Source organism: Amphibalanus amphitrite, unplaced genomic scaffold, assembly GCF_019059575.1.
Source record: "Amphibalanus amphitrite isolate SeventyFive unplaced genomic scaffold, NRLGWU_Aamphi_draft 000449F_arrow, whole genome shotgun sequence".
NCBI lineage: Eukaryota > Metazoa > Arthropoda > Thecostraca > Balanomorpha > Balanidae > Amphibalanus > Amphibalanus amphitrite.
The window spans coordinates 448,069-468,443 of record NW_024881943.1 but is presented as its reverse complement, the minus strand read 5'-3'; the positions used below and the strand labels follow the sequence as shown (position 1 = coordinate 468,443).

The window sequence follows — 20,375 nt, the reverse complement described above, 5'->3', positions numbered from 1 at the left end:
TGTGACCAGGAGACCCTCCCCGGACCGACCTGCTGCTGACACTGTGACTAGGACACCCTCACCAGGACACCCTCCTGAGACCGACCTGCTGCTGCCCCTGTGACCAGGACACCCTCCTGTGACCAACCTGCTGTCCCTGTGACCAGGATACTCTCCTGTGACCGACCTGCTGCTGTCCCTGTGACCAGGAGACCCTCCTGTGACCGACCTGCTGCTGACCCTGTGACCAGGAGACCCTCCTGTGACCGACCTGCTGACCCTGTGACCAGGAGACCCTCCTGAGACCGACCTGCTGCTGACCCTGTGACCAGGACACCTTCCTGTGACCGACCTGCTGTCCCTGTGACCAGGAGACCCTCCTGTGACCAACCTGCTGACCCTGTGACCAGGAGACCCTCCTGAGACCGACCTGCTGCTGACCCTGTGACCAGGACACCCTCCTGTGACCGACCTGCTGTCCCTGTGACCAGGAGACCCTCCTGTGACCGACCTGCTGTCCCTGTGACCAGGAGACCCTCCTGTGACCGACCTGCTGTCCCTGTGACCAGGAGACCCTCCTGGCCGCCTCCTGGTCGCGCCCGGTGCGCCATGTCAGCTCGGCCTGCACCGAGTGGGAGCGGGTCGGCTTCAGCGGCACGTAGGTGAACTCCGGCTCCTCGACAGTGAACCGGACCCAGGTGCGCGGCCGTCGCGAGCGCCGCATCGCGGGTCACATACACGGGACAGGCACGGACGGCGGAGACACCTCCGGAGCACAGCAGACCGCAAACTGGCGCCGAGCTGGGCAGACCGAGGCCGGGAGGCCATACGACGGCGGGAGGACGGAGGAAGCAGCAGGGCAGACTGGAGCGGCCACCGCTACCGGCCTGAGGGGCAGTCGGGGGAGGGCTTTTGGGGGTAGATTTCCACACGGTGGAGAACAAAAATACTCAGACTGGAATTGGTGAGAGGGTGCGACCTAGATGAGTTTAAAAGAGTTTATTGCAGTAGTGAAGCTGCTGAGTTATTTGTCCCAGTTGCGTTTATTGATACGTTGAATTGCATGTTGTTCACGCTTAGTGCTCTCATCTCCAGCAGACAACGGAATTGGAGACTGGCGATTGCCCCCCATAAACGGGTTGTGACCCTCTTGGCGCCGAAGGTATTGACGACTGATGCTGCAACTACCATCGGCCATCGGCGACGGCACCATCCCATATAACTGATCCTGATCAGAAATCAATACAGATCCAGCACACATCGAAATCTCTGCGGTCTCCGGTCGACCAGCTGACCAATAAGTCGTCCAGCACGGTCCACAGAGCACCGGCCGAGAGGCCGCAACGCCCGGCGCCGGAGGGCACTGCAAAGGTCAATCGAGGCGAACGGCCGGCCGGCGAAAATCATCCGCCGCGACCGAGGGACAAAAAGAGGCCCCATATGACACGGAGTGAGAGCAGAGGAGCGCCGGCAGAGCGGGCCGATAGCGGGGAAACGATCGCTCCTCCCGTGGGATTTCCGGCGCGGTCAAGTCTGATGGCTCGGCCGTATGCCAGTCGGCCGGCAGAGCGATAAATCGCAGTCCCTCAGAGGATATCATGGCGGTCAGACGGTCCGGACCAGCCATACAATCGCAGTGTTCTTTTGAGGCTGGTGGAGAGGGAGGGAGTAACAGCGCGTCGGCTGCGCGAGCTGCGTGGTGCGCCACCACCGGATCGACGCGGCGACCCGGACGTCGGTGGGACCACTTAGGTAATGGCCCGCTCCACTCGGCAGCGTACGGTTGGGTTCGACAGCGCTGTGACGTGCGGGGCGATTAGAGGCCCTACGAGAGGAGGTGGAGGAGAGGGGGAGAGGGAGGAACATTGCACGGTCAGCCGCTGCAGCCGCCACACGTGGAGCAGCGATCTAACGCAGCGGATCCTGTGTGGGTGTCGATCGTTCAGACTACCATCCTAGCAATAGCCCGACCCGGACCAATCTCTGATGTAAGAACATCCGGCACTGACCGCGCCTTCTGTGCCAGCAGATTGCATTCTTTGGTGTAGCGATGAGGCATGAGCACACAAAGAGGTTGACTCAAGCCGGAGATAACTCAAAGGTCAGATATTTTCAGGAAAATCATATTCAAAGCGCAGCTGGAATGTCGCGGTATGGTTATTAGATGGATTTCCAATGTGACAAATGGCTGTTTCACAGAAATGTCGAAGAAATTTGATCAAAAAGTCTTTGAGGAGAATAACGACGACGACGTCATTTCATTGAAAACAATCAGGGAGAGAGGCTGAGGGGGATTTCTATCGAATCCACCGAAATGATCTATAGAAAGAAGTTTAAATGGCTTTTAAATGGCTTTTCAAGCCTTTTGGCGAGACAGCGCCGACTTCTGAGCTTTTATAGTATTTCAAGGCATCTGCAGTAAGTCGCCTTAAATATAGTTGAGTTCGTTGAAACTGTTTTTTTTCTGATCGATCGATTTCGGGACTTTTACTGAGCTTTGTATTGCGCACCAGTCAGATAACAAGAGCATATGTGTGCATAATTTTACGCGAAGGTGAACTCATGTATGTTTTATTGTGACTGATAGTTGAGTCAGTAGTCGAGTGCCTTTTCTGATTGGGTGGCCATCTGCTATTGCCAATATATTGGCTGCTGCAAATATTGATCACTTCAGGAAGGTCTTTCACCGTCCACCGTCAACCGTCCAACGTCCACTGTTCACTGTCTGTCCAATGTCCATCGCCCACTGGCACTCCCCACCATCTATCACCCAACGTCCATCGCCTGCTGTTTCTCGTCCACTCCCAGCAACGTCACGCTGTCCACTTTGAATATTGGCGATGAGTGGCAGCCACTTCGCCTTCCGTCCGTTCCATCGGCTCCAGCCAACACTCCCAACATTCCCGGCGACCGTCCGATGTGCCACGGACGGCGGTCTGAGCCAAAGGTGTCCAGAGCGGTGTTTCACGGGCTGCTGCTACCACGCTGCTATCAAATTGCGCGAGCTGACGTCACACTTGTGGTAGTGTTGGAGCAATGGGCCTGTTGATGTCTCCATGGAAACCCAATTTGACAAGTCGTAAAATCGGCGTGCTGCTATCACCGGTGAAACAGGGCCCAGGTCGATACCTGTCCGACCCCACTGTGTATCACGGCCAAACACACGGCCGGCCACTGTCGCCACAGGGCAGCCGAACGGCCACGTGTCACCGGTGACGTCATAATCCCCGTCTGTGTCACCAGTGACGTCATAATACCGGCCCAGGAACGTCAGGTATCTGTCGGACGCCCTCGGCACAGACGCCGCGCCGTCTGTCTGGCTCAGTGTGAAGCGGGGCGGGCCGGCACCCTGGGCACCAGGCTTAGAGCGGTTCCGGCACTTCTAGTCGAGTTGGAGATCAGAAAGGCCAAATAACTTCCCATGTTAATTGTCGAGAATTTAGTGTTAAAAGGTGGAATGACAATGCAGAGATAATCCACTTTCCGGAAGACGCAAAACAAACGTATGCTGGCTTGCAGCCCAGGCCGATGGTTTCTACTGGCCCTTTAGACCACGGCTTACCAATCAAGCTATCATCCATCTTCCCCGCTCCCACCTACGCAGTACGCACCCCATCTCATAAACCGTCCAGCACCAACATCCATCTACTCGCCCTGGCTGCCGGGGGCGGACCGTGCGCGCTCCCTCCTCCCTCCCGACCCGCCCCAGCCGACATGCAAATGTGTGGGCGTCGAACGGCTGCGTCCGACGGCCGACGGACAGTCATGGCTATGCATGAAACGGCGTGAGCACTCAGCGGCAGCGAGCGTACAAATCACAACAGCCGAAATACCGGACGGCCCAACCCTGACGGATCGAACCGGGCCGCGCGCCGCCGAGCCGAGATGCCGTGCGTCGAGTTCGAGAGAAATGGATTGGAAGCGAACTTGAGAGAACTGGGATTGACAGAAAATCAGTTTTTGAGGAACTCCGCTGAATCGTGTATGCACATATATTAATCCCAGAAACTGGTGAGATCCACCGCAGACGTGGGTCAAAGTTGAGAGCTTATCACAAACTTCTTTCGACGGCGCGGCGGACATGCATTTTGCAGGGCGGACACTATCTGCGAGCCATTTCCATAGTTTGCGACTGGCTTATAGACCGGTCGCCGTTGGCTCTCCAGGCCCTGGGGCGTTGGGGGGAATCGCGAGCCCGATCCATACCGCCTCCTACCAACATGCAGCCCCGGCCCCCGGCAGCAGGCAGGGCCCAGCCGATCAGCCTGCGTGCGGCTCACCACAGCCCGCGGCTCAGTCGCTAACTGCCGAACGGCCGGCCAGGTCTCAGCGGACGCATAGGAAGTCGTTACGGCCGTAAATTTCGAGATTCGCCATAAGCCGACGCCTGATTGATGAAACTGTGACGTGCCGACGCGATAAAGATTGCTGCAATATGGCGGAGGGCATCGAGCGGCGGTCGGCGGAGACGGCGGCACAGGCGGCCAACTAATGGCGCCGTGCACGGCCCGCCGCCCCGGACAGATACCCGTAATGGCCGCCGCGCCGCCTCAGCTGGGACGCTCCGTAAAATTAGCACTTCATCAGACCCGCCCATATGGGCCATAGTCATCTTAGGGAAATGGCGATAGAATGAGTCTCTGGTTTACCCATATAAGCATCCTATCGCAAATTGAATCATTATATAAGGCACCAAAAACATGCAATGACCACTGTGCTGTGCGGTTGGATCAGCGTAAAAACCAGCGCCGGTCGTACGGTCAGATTGGTTTTGCCACTTAGGTTTGGTAATGGTCATACGACTGCACGTCCAAAGGCTGAGCTTACTGGGTCATTTCAATTATTAATAACTGTTCACTGGAAACACCGCATGAACACCGAGCCAGAGAACCAATTAAGTGAAACGAAAATGAAAAAGAAATAGGGAACCCAACTGGAGTCGCAACGTCATATGCAATGCCTACAAGGTACATTCAATACAAGAAATGTCTGCCTGGCTGAGCCTAAAAGCTACTTGACAGCCCAAAAACCTCAAGATATAGTTGAAAACAATATGCAACCAAGACATCTAAGAGGTCGAACCACCCCATGCTGCACCACCGACCCCGTCCCAGTCTCGGCGTCCCGGGTGCGTGTCAGCTCGCGATAATCCCGTTCTCTGGGCGGGTGGTCCTATTGACGGGTCGGGAGCCGACCGTCCGCCGCTGAGCCGACCTAACTCAGCACACCGACCACCTGCTGGCATCAGCGGAGCGGCTGCTGGTGTCTCAGCGGAGCGGCTGCTGGTATCTCAGCAGAGCGGCTGCTGATGCCGCGGTACCGAGAAGAGGTCCACAGACGCGTCCCGGAGGGCCGCACTGCTCATCATCGGCAGCGGCAGCGGCGGCGGCGGCGGCGGAACAGCAGTGGCCAGTCGGTCTGACTGGGCCTGTCGGGTCTGTACGGGCTGTTGGGTCTGACCAGGCCAGGCGATCTGTTCGGATCTGTCAGCCTGTCCAAGTCTGTATGCCTGACCCGGCCTGGAAGTGTATCTCAGTCATCCCTGTCCATGCCACGGGGTCTGTCCGCGATTAAGGGTCTATCCTGATTTCAGACTTTTTAGTCTGTCCGTGCCTGGAAGTCGGTACGGACCTGTCGACCTGTACGTGTCTATCGGTCTGACCAAGTCTGTCGGCCTGTCCGTGTCCGTCGGCCTGTCCGGGCCTGTCGACCTGTCCTGTCCGTGTCGGCCTGTATGGCCTGTCCCGTGTCCGTATCGACCTGTCTCTGTCCAGGCCTGTCGGTCTGTCCGGGCTGTCGGTCTGTCCGGGCTGCCGGTCTGTCTGTGTGCCTCAGCTGGTTTCCCGGACGACGAAGCGCCAGGGCGAACTGGAAACAGCTGGTCAGAGCCGCCACGAGCCGCACCCAGCCGCGTTGGGTCGAGCCGAGTCGGGATGGACAGGAGGATGGTTGAGCTCAATTCAATCAGACTCCAACATGGGTTTGACGGGGGGGTTCCCGCCAGGGACAGACCGAGAGGACCGGCGGCATGCCGCGTGGCGCAGTCAGGACAACACATGCAGCCAGCCCCGGTCCGAGCCCGGCCCGGCGCTGGTCACCCAGCCACGGCGACCTGAGGAAGCCCCACGAGCGGGCGCTGCGGCGGCGGGCGGCTTACCTGGTCGGTGCGGAGAGCGGGCGGTCAGTCGGCCCCTGCCCCGGCACGCACACGGCACGGCCGGCCGCCGCTCGCCGTTCGCCGGCCGGCGCCCAGCGCCAATTGATCACGCGGCCGCCTGGCGGCGGCGACACCAACTAGTCGGCCGGCGACGGCAATCGATAGGTGCGCTGGGCACCGCCCGGCCGCGCCAGAAGGGCTGCCGCGCCCCGCGCCCTCCGCGGCGCCCAGGGGCGCTCTCAGTCAAGGGCGGCGCCCGGCACGGCCAGACAGCCGCCGATAACCCGCCAGTGAAACGATGAACAGTGAACACAAAAGAGCCGCCGACCGCGCACGAAGAGCACTGCTGACGCGGCTAGCTGCGCTGCGTGAGCGTCACTGACCCGACGACGGCTGTTTTCGCGGACCTGCTCCAATAACACTCAAGCTGACGTTCTTCAACGCAATAACAGACTCAGAACAGAGAGAAGGATGCTGCTTGAGGACGTGGTTACCCGAATGCCAGTGGAGATCGCCTCCAAAGGTAGCCACGGATCGACTCCCAGGCTGTGCCGGCAACCACCTCGAGGAATGGCGTCCGTAATCTAACTAACGTCCCTAATTAAATTGTGTCGCTGGTGCAGAACAAAATGCATGAACTATCTGAAACCAATGCTGTCAGTCAGGGGTGTGACAAGGCGGCAACCGAGTGACCAGGGGAACTCGGCCTCTGCATATCGTCCACCAGGTATAGGATTGTTACAAACCATCACCTAAACAATATGTAATGCCCAGGCTCCACTACGCGATTTTCCGTGCGATTTTGCGATAATGCGAGAATGCGATACCCTTGGCGATGCCAGAAAATGTTCGTCTAGTGCAAATGGATGTGCTGAGCTACACTGCGGAAATCGCATTATTAAATGTCACACAATATCGCTCACGCATTACCGCATTATCGCAAAAAAAGTTCGCAAAGATAACGCGATATCGCAATATCGCAAAATCGCACGGAAAACTCGCGTGGTGGGGCCTAGGCTTAACAGCTGGAATTAAAGAATGACAAAGTCATTAATTAATTCTTAGTTCACCAATGATTTCTAATACATAGATGCAATGAGGTGAAGTCTTCACGGATCAACGAACAGACAAACAAAAGTAGTTTGCGCAATAAGCCATACGAGCATGGGCTTAGAATCTAACCTTAGATAATGAATAGGCACACCGCAAGGCCTCAACTCTGGGCGGCAATTTGAACATGAATTCCTACTCCATAACATCAAAGTACGTATACATCAGTACGCCGTTTCGGGTACCTGCTTTCTCCGAAAGTATTTGACCAATACTCAATATTCAGACACCTATCGATGTCCCGTCAAAGATCTACTGGGTGACACAGTTTCATTGGCATCGGTGATTGCAAGACGAATTTTACGGTAAGGTCAAGGCAGGCAGAGGTCAAAGAATTTCATAATTTTTGAGTTCTTTGGTGTAAAAGGGCGTCCGTCCCATACACCTCGTTACAAATCATCCAATTTTGTTATCCGCGCTACGCTCGTATCTAAAGCGACTACAAGTCGAGTTTGAAAAGCTGACGTCATCATCCAAGGGTAATTTTAACGGTTTTAAGGGTACACGAAATTGAGCTATCAAGCTGAAAGTTAGCATGCTTGCTGAGTGGCATGATTGCGCGTAGGTGTTATGTTTTCCGCTTAGCTATTACTTTGAAAGTCTGGGTTTCTTTCGTGATATTTGCAATATGTACCTAATAAAAGCCAAATTTATTTGTAAAGAAGTTGTGTACCGACATAAGTTTCTTAGCATCGTTTATCATGCACTTTTTGTCGAAAGCTTTTCATCAATCCTCATAAACCGACTATTGAAGCCGCTGACGTGTGTGTAGAATTGATGTCGGAAAGAGTACCTTCTTAAAGGTAGTGTGCCACCTTTGAAATATTTCCCATTTTATTTTTCCTATGATAAGAAGCTTCTGTTTTTACCTAATATCGCAAAAAAAAATCAAAAATGGGCCTGAAATAGTGCCTTTTTCGCCTAAAAGTTTATCGGTTTTTCGATATGTATAACAACTGTAGTGGGCTGACCTGTAAACAGGCGTCGGCAACAATCGCGAATGCGGCGCACATGTGACAATAAGCAAAGGTCATTATAGAGTTACGACGTACGGGAATGAGTTATCAGCTGTCTAATCGTAAACAACACAATGTCGAGCCGTAAACTGTAAGCCTGTATTGGTATTGTTTCTTTTATTTGGCTGTCGAACATTATTTATGGTTTGAAATATGATTTTATGTAAAATAATTGATATGAAAAAGCCGTCTCTTAAGTTATGACCCCATTTCACCACACGCAAGTGGCAGAAATGACAATGATCAGCTGACGCATTTTTCTTGGCCGAAGTCAGAGCGCGCGGCCCGACGCACCACCACCACCGCACCACAAAGTATGAGCAGAAGCCGCGCCCAAAGCCAGGGCCCCGGTAACGTGAGGTAGCCGAGTCGGGGCGGCGTGCGCTGACCCAAGCCAGGGCCGCAGCTTTGGGCGTGGTCTACCGCATCCCCGCGGGCAGCCCCGGGCTATCACATGACACCGGGAGGACGCGCGGCCCCGGCTTGGGTCAGCGCACGCTGCCCCGACTCGGCTACCTCACGTTACCGGGGCCCTGGCTTTGGACGCGGTCTACCGCACCACCTAACAGGCGTGTTCGAAACCGCAGGAGATGATGATGAACGGGTTTATCGAAACTTGATTGGATGAGCATATCGGTAATAGCGATTTCAGTGTGTGCATTTATTGTTCATAGTGGTGTGAAATGTGGTTGGGGTACGACCGACAACCCGTCGGGGCGAATTTCGCACTGGGGTACTCAAAATTTGAAGAATTTAAGACGTTTCCATGAGTTTTGAAGGTATGGATAAGTTCTAAAAATCCGGTTCTCCTTATCTGGGCCATTAACTCCATACGGTCCAGGAAAGCTGGCACACTACCTTTAAAGTTTCGTGGTTGTTGCCGACAAAATGCACCTATGCAAGGCGGTACGGGCAAGAGACTCGGTGCTGCTGAGCCGAACCGCCGCCGCGCCGCCGAGCCGAGCGCCGTCCGCGGTCGCGGGACGCTGGCGTCCCCTCTGACCCGACTGGCCGGCCGGCGCGGCAGGGCGGCTCCCTGTTTGCGTAGGACCGGCCCAGGTCCGGGCCATTGTGTGGGGCACGCACGTGCGCGCCCAGCTTGTGTGTCTTCCGGGTGGAGCGCTGGACGCCCGGGCCATTTTTAGCCTTTTCTGTGTGCTCTGACCGTCCTCAACGCGTCTTGTTTTCACCCCCTGTCGCCGTATATAAACTAGTTGTAAACACCCCCGGCCCTCACTTCACCTTTCGACTTCGACGGGGACACTGCGCTGCCCCTGGCTCTCTTCCCGGTACGTTTCGCTGCCTTGTCCGCCAAATATAGTGAACTAGAAGACAAAGTGTGTGAGAAGCCCGAGTGAGAAGTGAAACAGTGCGCGGTCTACACACAGATGAGATATTCGACGGAGATGCGGCAGGCGTATCGGTTCCGGTGACCAGGTCTACTGACTATCCTTTTTAATCCTAAAACATTCCTAAAACGCCCTGAGAAGGGGTTCCTTTGACGTCGGTATCCGGCGCTCTCATATTTTAGGCCCTAACATACGCCCAGAGAAGGGGGTTCCTTTGACGTCGGTATCCGGCGCTCTCATATTTTAGGCCCTAACATACGCCCAGAGAAGGGGGTTCCTTTGTCGTCGGTATCCGGCGCTCTCTTATTTAGGCCCTAACATACGCCCTAAGAAGGGGGTTCCTTTGCCGTCGGTATCCGGCGCTCTTTTATTAGGTCCAAATATACTTCCTAAGAAGGAGGTTCCTTAGTCGTCGGCATCCGGCGCTCTATCCTGTATCCAATATTTAGTTGTATCTTAACTAGGCTAACGTGATAGGTTATAATAATTATTTTCCCAATTTTCCAATTAAACCATTTTCCTCCTGGATCTCGGTCACCAAACAACCAAATGCTGTGCGATGCGCGATTAAATACAGTCCACACCATGAAAGGAGATTCGAACGAAAGCGTCGCCAACAGTGGTGAATATCGACTTTACTTTGAAAAACATCGATTATCCCAAGAAGATGATCGCATCTGCTTTCCCTATTTTCCGGGGCGGTTTTTTTTTTTTCGTGAATATAAGGTCCCCCGGGCCGGATTTGAGCCAGTGACGTTTGGGGATGCCTGCTCATAGCATCACATTTCACCGCTCTTCCAAATGAGCTACCAGAGGATAGGTATTAACACTGTAGAGCAATGTCAAATGGGCCAAGCCTGACGTCGCTTGTTATGACCTGAGAAAGAGTGAAAGTGTAGGTAACACCCAAATTCAGAGATTGCAACACACCTGCTCTGCAGCCGCAGCTCGACATAACCGGCCTCCGCCAGGCCTCTGGTAGCTCAGTTGGTAGAGCGGTGGACTGTAGCGGTACACACGGACATCCATAGGTCGCTGGTTCAAATCCGGCCCGGAGGACGTTTTGGCCAGCCTTTTTTAAATCTTTTGAACAAGTGATTCGCATCAGTCAACAATAAGGGCATATTTGATATCAACCCTCGCGCGTAAAGGTGAAAGGGACAGAACGGACCTGTCATCTATCCAACCTGAGTATAGAATATAGATTCATGATGGGATGCTTACTGCTTTGCTTGACCTGACCTGACCTGACCCGACCCGACGTACCCCAAATATATGAATACACCAGTAAAACGCCTTTTGGGCGAAGAACGAGCGAGCGAGATAGTGAGCCCTGCACGTGCGGAAGGGCGAGAGGGTACTTCCAACGGGCTTGCGCAAAGCACCCTTCTAACCGGTCGCTAGCGGTGTACCAAATTTGAACGCAATCGGCCCAGCCGTTCCTGAGATCTGGAAGCGGCATTCTGCACGTGCGCACGTGCAAACGGGGTCCAAACTGACTTTTGCACGGCACCCTACTAACTGGTCCCCAACCGTGTACCAAATTTGAGCGCAATCGGCCCAGCCGTTCTCGAGATCTGGAAGCGCCCCTTGCACGTGCGCACGTGCAGTAGCACCTTAACCGCAACACATGGGAATATATTGCCTGGTGGGTGCCTACCTGTATGCCAAGTTTCAGCGAAATCGCCCCAGTAATTACCGAGTTATTAAAATGGGAACAAATTTGACACCTCTTATTGTTGTATCCTGCACAGGGGCGTAGGATCCTATACAGTTGGGGGGGCTTCAGTCCCCCCCCCCCCCAACTGGCTGGTCAGCCCCCCCCCCCAACTTGCCAGTCAGCCCCCCCCCCAACATTTTAAAATATGGACAGATCAAAGAAAGCTCAACTTGGCAAGGTTAAATGGTACTGTTTTGGGGAGTAGAAAGCAGGCGTCACACTTCTTTTTGCAACCAAGGAAAGACGCTGTAGATTAGGCTGTAGGTTGTAGGCTTTAGGTTTTAGGTGGTAGGTTTTAGGTTGTATGTAGGTTGCAGGTTTTTGGTTGTAGGTTGTATGTGAAGTTAGGCCAGGTTTGCTTAGGTTTGGTTTGGTTTGGTCCGATTAGAAAGCAGCTCTAGAGTCTGGGTACAGCGCCTCTCTGCTTTACGACTACCCAATTTTGGCCTTAAGACTAACTGGGGGCCTTGAAAATGTGCACTGTAATGGAGGGAGTAAATTTAATTTATAAAATGACTTTCGAGTCATAAGAAAGAACATACTAGGAAAACAAAACCAGGAAGGTACACACACATAAGAAATCAACTGTGGTTTTAGCAAGCCGGAGGCCGAAGGCCCTTTGCAGAGATGAGGTCCTCTGTAGAGAGGCCCCCTGTAAAGACTATAGAGAGGAGGCCCTCTGAAGAAAGGATGCCCTCTGAAAGGGATAGACCCTCAGTAGAGAGAAGTCCTCTGTAGAGAGGAGGCCTTCTGTAGTTGAGAGACCCTGTAAAAAGAGGAGGCCCACAGTACAGCGGTGGTCCTCTGTAGAGAGGAGGCCCCTCTGTTTTTTTTTTGCAAATTGTTGTACGCACAGGTCAATACGAGATCGTAACTGTAATTACACCAACCGTGTCAAATTGAATCGGAATTCATATGTGTACTGTGGAGTGTAGGAACTCCGGCTTGTACTACCATGCTAAAAGAGTTGTAAAATGTGTGATTTGGAGCTTTGTTTTGACAAATGTTCTTGCAAATTTTCTCGGCGCTCCGCGCCTCCGATTCTTACACCAATCAATAAGAAAGATCGTGACTGTAATAACACCAACAATGTCAAATTGAATCAAAATTCATATGTGTACTGTTAAGGAACTCCGGCTTGTACTAGCATGCTAAAAGGGTCATAAAATCTGTGTTTTAGAGCCAGGCGCGCAAACAGGATTTTTGAATGGGGGGGGCACGACCTTCGAACTGGGCCCCCCATGCCGAAGGGCCCCCCCCCCAAAAAAAAATACGGCCCACGGGGCTATATTTCGGTTGGTTTGAAGCTTGAGCAATTGGTTTGTCAATGCATGGTAGGTAAAACAATTATTTCGGTACCAGCTTAATTTCCAAAACATATATATTTTTACGCTAGCGTGTTTTTAAGTATGTTTTTTTTCGCGGACCCCGGACCCGCGAGTCACCCGGGGGCCCGGGGTCAGCTCAGGCAAGGATGTATCCAGGACCTTTCGATGAGGGAGGCACGGTGGGTCCAGTCTCACTGGCAGACGGGTCTCTTTAAAACGGTCTTTGCATGAGAAAATGTGGAAAATCGGCAAGCAAAAGTATCATTTATGCCCGAGGAGTGTGCCTAATGTACACTAATGCCTAATTTACATGGTATTTTACGAGCGAGCTCCTCAGAGTCACCGGTGTGTGGCGCGCTCAGAGGTGCTAGTGAAAGGCCGTCAGGTGCGCTGGTGTTGGGTCCTCACAGGCGCCGTTGCGGGGTCTTAGGGCTTAGAGACACTGGTGGGACCATCATTGGCATGTGTGTGGCCCTGCAAAATGGCCTGCAAGTGGAAAGTGGCCCGTCATAGGCTGGCAAGGACACTCGGAGGCTGGTAAGAGGCCCTCAGAGTCACTGGTACGTGGCCCTCAGAGGCGTCGGTGTGGGGACTCTCAGAGCCGCCGATGTAGGCCCTTAAGATGCGCTGGTGGGGGTCCCTTGGAGGTGGGGCGAGGGGCCTCGCAGTTGCCGTTGTGGGTGCCTTTAGAAACACTGGTGTGGACCGTGTGTCTATCACAGACGGATGTGGAGCCATAGCAGCCAATCCCTCGTTGGCCGTTATTAGGGCCCTGAGCGGCCGGCGAGGTCTCTCAGAAACCGGCATTGGGCCTTTATGAAGATAATTGTGGCTACATAGGAGCCAATAACGTGCCCCCACAAGCCCTGTGGTGTCCTTCCGAGTTGAAGTGCGGCCAGCGCGAACCCTCTGCTACCAACTGGCGCCGTAGGGCCCCTCGGTTTCGAAGGAACCCTAAACCCGAGAACGGACACGTACCCCCTCGCTCCCTTGCTATGTCACTGAATCCAAGTGATTAGGGACCCTTTAGGTAATCAGGGGCGTTTCAGATGACCAGGGGTTTTCAATTGATCAGGGGCCACCAGGTAACCATGGCCCCTCTGGTAACCAGGCGCCCCTTAAGTAACCAGGGACCCATCAATAACCAGGGCCCCTCAGTAAACGGGGGCCACTCAGGTAAGTGTAGGAGTCCCGCAGATAACCAGGGCCGGCAAGGTTTCTCAGGTCCGTTTTTTGACAAGGCTCTTATTGACTCAGGTGCGAGCCCTTTGCCATCAGCAGAGGGCCCTTTCAAGCCTTTTGAGGGCCGTTTAACGTCTCTTGAGTTCCCATTGAGGCCTTCTAAGGGCCCTTTGAGCAGTCGAGGGGCCTTTGAGGCCTTTTGAGGGCCTCTTGACATCAGCTGAGGACCGTTGGACGCCAGCTGAGGATCGTGTTTTTGGGCCTTCTGATGGCCATTAGACGCCAATGGATGACCCTCTGACACAACTGGGGCCATCTAACACCAGCTAAGGGCACTTTAAGTTTGACGCTAGCTCAGGGCCCTCTGGCATTAGCTGGGGGGTCCTCTGACGCTAGCTCAAGGCCCTTTGACGCTCTTTAAGGCCTTTTGAGGGCCCTTGAGGTCTTCTAAGGGCCCCTTGAGGCTTTTTGAGGGCCGCTTGACGCCAGCTGAGGACCGTTTGAGACCTTCTGATGGCCATTTGGCACCAGCTGGGGGCCCTCTGTCAACGGCAAAGGACCCTTTAGAGCCTTCGGAGAGCCGTTTGACGCAAGGGTATGGCCCTCTGACGCCAGCTCAGGGACCTTTGACACCCTTTAAGGCCTTCTGACGTCCGTTTGACGTTAGCTGAGGGCCCTTTGAAGGCTATCTGAGGGCCCTTTAAAGGTAGTGTGCCACCTTTGAAAGATTTCCCGTTTTATTTTTCCTAGGATAAGAAGCTTCTGTTTTTACCTAATATCGCAAAAAAAAATCAAAAATGGGCCTGGAATAGTGCCTTTTTCACCTAAAAGTTTATCGGTTTTTAGATATGTATAACAACTGTAGTGGGCTCACCTGCAAACAGGCGTCGGGCAACAATCGCGAATGCGGCGCACTTGTGACAATAAGCAAAGGTCATTATAGTGTTACAACCATACGACGTACGGGAATGAGTTATCAGCTGTCTAATCGTAGACAACACAATGTCGAGCCTTAAACTGTAAGCCTGTATTGGTATTGTTTCTTAAATTTGGCTGTCGAACATTAATTTGTGGTTTGAAATATGATTTTATGTAAAATAATTGATATGAAACAGCCGTCTCTTAAGTTATGACCCCATTACACCACACGCAAGTGGCAGAAATGACAATGATCAGCTGACGCATTTTTCTTGGCCGAAGTCAGAGCGCGCGGCCCGACGCACCACGCGTATTTGGAAATTCCGACCTCGACGAGCATCAGAAGCCACCTAACAGGCGTGTTCGAAACCGCAGGAGATGATGATGAACGGGTTTATCGAAACTTGATTGGATGAGCCTATCGGTAATAGCGATTTTAGTGTGTGCATTTATTGTTCATAGTGGTGTGAAATGTGGTTGGGGTACGACCGACAACCCGTCGGGGCGAATTTCGCACTGGGGTACTCAAAATTTGAAGAATTTAAGACGTTTCCATAAGTTTTGAAGGTATGGATAAGTTCTAAAAATCCGGTTCTCCTTATCCGGGTCATTAACTCCATATGGTCCAAGAAAGCTGGCACAGTGGCACACTACCTTTAAGGCCATCTGAGAGTCCTTTGAGGTCATCTGAGGGCTCCTTAAGGCCATCTGAGGGCCCTTTGACACCATCTAAGGGCCCTTTGACGCCAGATGAGGGCCCTATGACGCTAACTGAGGGCCCTTTGAGGCCATCTGAGGGCCTTTTGAGACCATCTGAGGGCCCTTTAAGGCCATTTGAGGGCCCTTTGTACACGGTCTTCGGTGGTCTAAGGATTAGTTAGAGGCCCATTTGAGGCGGCCGCCCTTCCTTCGAGTTGGGCCCCCCAACTAGAATGGGGGGGGGGCACGGGCCCGTGTGCCCCCCCCCCTTGTGTGCGCCCTTGTTTAGAGCTATGTTTTGACAAATGTTTTTTTTTTTTTGCAAATTTTCGCCGCGCTTCGCGCCGTCGATTCATAAACATAAGAGAGATTGCTACTGTATGCTTCTAATGCATTAGGCTAAAAGTGCGGTAACAATATCAACTTCTGGGTTTTTAAGTCGGTCGATACGTCCCCCCCCCCCCCCCAGTGAGAAATCCGTGGCGACGCACTTGTATAGGTGAATTTAACTAAAACTACTAAGCCGAGTGACTTATAACGATAAAGCTTCATCTTAGAAACGACGAAGACAAAATGTCTTTTGATCTCGACATACTCGCTCCCCCTCCCCCGGTCGTCAGAATTCATCCATCAGACCCGGCATGTCGGCCGACCTGTAACCTCCCCCCCCCCCCCCACAAAAAAACGTTCGCCTAGATGCTCCCTTGCCCTCTGTAGAGAGGAGGCCCCCTGTAGAGAGTAGGCCTCCCGGGATCCTCGCCCCCCCCCCCCCCTGGCCAAATCCTAGTTACGTGCCTGCAATTGTTTCTTGCGTTTTGGGAGTATTCGTGTGGCTACACGACCTACAACTTTAAAAATAAAATTATGCTTCCAATGATATGCAGAATGCGGGGGTTTTGCAAAATACTACAACAGAAATTGTTCTGTGACGGTCCTGCAGCTTTACAGATCACGATCGCCTACTTTGTCGATACCGTTATCGTGGCCCTAGAAGTAGTCGAGGTGGTCCCTGAAACAGCCAAAAGGAAGCCATTAAACAGTCTACAATCTTTAGGTACACAAAAACTTGACTCTTCCGAAATGAAGCATGGGTGATTGGTGAAAAATGAGTACCTAGATTTTAGGAAAGTGAGGGTCCCTCTAAGGAGCCCGTTAAACAGCTTGCCAAACTAGGGGATAGGAATCTAAATACTGAATCAATCAATAAATGGAATCTCTCATCAGCGTTAAAGGGAGATAATGACCTTTTTCCACAAAATCTGAGTTAGGACCATTTTCTGACAAAACACAACAAGTTATAATGTAAATTAAAACCATTTTGCTCAATTCGGTACCTTGCCGCAAATATCTCAACTTGAAGTCACGTTAGCGGGGAGCGCTGAAAATGACCGTTGAATAAGTACTTACATCACTTTTTGGTACTTGCATGTAATTTTGTAAAATGAGCGTATTCCTTACATTTGATCTTCATCACATCTAGTTAGTTAATGGTCGTCTATAGTGCCTTCAAAAGATATTCATGGTTTGGGGGTGGTTTATGTCTAAATTTACGCAACTAATTTTCCTGTTCATCATCTGACGCCATATGCTGCTATTTTAGTAGCAACGACTCAATTTTGAATCGGTCCCGCCGACTGCACAATAAAAGAAGATAGATAGGTACAAGTACAACACTTTTGCGGCATCACTGAAAAACTTATGCAGTACTGTTATCAAAATTCTCATAACACCGTTCGACAAACCTGAAGTCTTTTTGAAATAAATATGCTTGTATTTTTCGCTTCAGGCTCTGACGTCAAAATAATGAATTTCGTAGTCGCAATCGCAAGATTTGGCTGCGTTTCTGGCGCATGCCGTTCATTTGTGGCGCAAAATAATGTAAACAGTGTCATTTCTCTAGGCACTATGTACCCCCGAATTAGAATCTAATTAATTCTAAACCGAATTAACTCTAATTCAAATTAGAATCCTTACAACCAAGCAACGACATGGCGATAACATAAACAAAAACCCAAGCGTCGCTGTTTGAAACAAAAGCGCCATATACTGCGACTTTTTTATAGAGAAGGACAACGCATTTCGGTGGGTGTTACAAGTACTGCAAGCACTGCTTCTTTTTTGCAAAAATAAAAACCTTTTTCACATACTAAAATGTGCTAGGAAATTTCCATATTTTATAGAAACTACAGTAGAAATAGTATAGATGTCGAGTAATTTTTATTTAAGAAAAAAGAAAGCTCATTATCTCCCTTTAACCCGCGCCCCATTCACGGTTCGTTGGAAGGTCATCTCAGGCTCAAAAGAAACGGTATATACCATTCGAAAGCTGACGATGAGCTGAATCTAAAAATGTAATTTTTATCAAAATCGATCGATGGCCTTTTTTGAAAATTGCGTTTTTGTAAAAACTTAATAATTTTGTATTCAACGGGCTGTCCCGGGCATTCCTGAAAAAATAAACATGTTTTTTCGAGTTCCAGTGAAAGCTGAACGCCAAAAGAACAATATTAAGCGAAGCAATATTTCCTAACATTAATATGCGTCTCCCACAGCCTACAATAAGGCGCAATCACACAGCTCAGTGTCACGATGGACCAAAGTCAGCCACACAGAAGCGTGAAATGACCCTTATCGACTCGCACACCCGGCGCTCTCGGCCCGCCTGACCGGCCACGGAAGGAACGATTGGCTCTCGTTCTATTAAACAAATGTCATGTTTGTCAGTTTAACTGTCTACATCGCTATTAAAGTTATTCAGGATACCTGTGAAGAAAATTCATTGTTCTGCTTTATTTAAAACACGCTTTAATTTACATTTTTCTTATGCATGTTTTGTTCCATCCAGCTGCGCTCAGTGCCCGCGCAGGGGAAGTGAGCAGGGTTTCACTGTCAGAGGCTGTACTGGTGACAGCTGCTCGGCCGTTCGACCGGTCAAAGGTTACCCTGCCCCACCGGGCGCTACCCCCCACTCCACCCGAGCTGAGGCCGGTGCAGCCTCTGACATTTCAGCGCGGCCAATTTTCCTTATATGGGCATGATACCAAGCTCAATTGAGCAAAGTAGACATGAACAAGTGCAAATTAATGCATGATGTGAAGATGACAGAGCAATGAATCTTCTGCTCATGTATCCTGAATAACTCAAGTGCCGACTTGAATTGTTTAACTAACAAATATGACGCACGTTTAGTAGAACGACAGCCGAACCTCCTTGCCGTGGCCGGTCAGGCGGGCCGAGAGCACCGGGTCTGCGAGTCGATAAGTGTCATTTCACGCTTCTGTGTGGCCGACTTTGGTCCATCGTGACACTGAGCTGTGTGATTGCGCTTTATTGTCGGCTGTGGGAGACGCATATTAACGTTTGGAAATATTGTTTCGCTAAATATTGTTCTTTTGCCGTTCAGCTTTCACTGGAACTCAAAAATACATGTTTATGTTTTCAAGAATGTCCGGGACAGCCCGTTGAATAAAAAATTATAAAGTTTTTACAAAAACGCAATTTGCAAAAAAGCCCATCGATCGATTTTGATAAAAATTACATTTTTGGATTCAGCTCACCGTCAGCTTTCGAATGGTACATATCGTTTCTTTTGAGCCTGAGATGACCTTCCGACGAACCGTGCATTGGGGTCTGCCGAGCAACGCGTCCTGCTGGGGGGGGGGGGGGCAAATTGGCCCCCTCCCCCTTAAGATCTCGAGAACCACGCAACCTAGCGACAAGCAGTAAACGGCTTTGGATAGCCCCAACAGGGAACTACCTTGTGACCCAATTTCGTTGACCTAGGTCAAACCGATGACGTCACAGGTCAGGTCAAATGTCGAATTTTCACCGTTTGCAGGCATTTCAAGAAACGCGTTGTAAAATCGAGTAAAGTGCATTTCATTGCAAATCATCGATGGGGTATTGTTTGTCAAACACATATTTTGCTATTTAATGTCACTGATACCAGGTCAGGTCACAGAGGTCAGGTCACTGAGGGTCAAAATATGAAAATACCATGTGATGCATCTTTTATGGTCCATTTTACATGACAAATGCGATTATGTGGGTCAGACAGCCTTTGGGGCCAGTTTAGGTCATGTTCTGGTGAAGGTCAGGTCAAGATCAGGTCAAATAAGGTCAAATGTCAAACTTGATATTTTTGCATAAAATGGGTATTGATTCGATGCAGATCGTCACGGGGAGTCTAATGGTGGTCTTTGTTTTGCGCTACGTGGCCTAGAATTGCTAAAAATTGAGTTCAAAAATGTGATGTCATCAATTTTGAACAGTTTTTCCGCTATAACTTGGCCAAAAAAGAGGTATCGATCTTAAATTGGTATGTAGATAGAAGAGCGCAGGGAATATCACATATATTCCGGTTAGTTCGAAAGTCAAAAAACTTTTGGTATTTTTTGCGTTTTCTAAAAAAATAAACTTTTTGAATTTTGGGGGTCAAAATCCCACAATATTAAAATCCGAGATAGCAGTTTTGTAGCGCAGTCTTTTCTCTACATGAATATATAAAGAACTTTGAAATTGCTTAGTAACTGTAGCTTTTGTGAGCGTTTCAAGATTTCATGTTTTTTGCTTATTTTTGCTCGAACATGACTTTTTTTATAAATTTAGTCCGAACCTTTTGATGGGAAGGATTCACAAGGACAGATCCACCGCTAAGCGAAGCTTGTTGCGATGACCCTGCCCTCTACCCTCCGATCGCGCAATTCCGATTCTATGGCAGAATTTAGAGTCCAAAGTTTTACGTGCGCACAAAGCCGCGCACGGCCGGTCCCCTCGCTGACTTCGCCTGGCTACGGCCTGCCACCAACCGCAACCATACCTGTCAGGAGGCCCATAAATGTCGAGCGCCCGTCGCGCTTCGAACCCGGACTGTCATAACCGGGAACGCGTGCTCTCACCACGCGGAGTCCAACGCTC

At 51.2% G+C, this 20,375-nt stretch overlaps 1 protein-coding gene and 1 non-coding gene across 2 annotated transcripts in view; one reads left to right on the top strand and one right to left on the bottom strand.

Annotated features, from left to right (window-relative positions):
• LOC122391672 (histone-lysine N-methyltransferase 2D-like) overlaps nt 1–20,375 on the bottom strand; it is a 74,630-nt gene that overhangs the window by 49,632 nt on the left and 4,623 nt on the right. The window lies entirely within an intron of this gene.
• On the top strand, nt 10,584–10,670 carry Trnay-gua. Its single transcript is given in 2 exon segments — nt 10,584–10,620; nt 10,635–10,670. It is a non-coding gene; the product is annotated as a tRNA-Tyr (tRNA).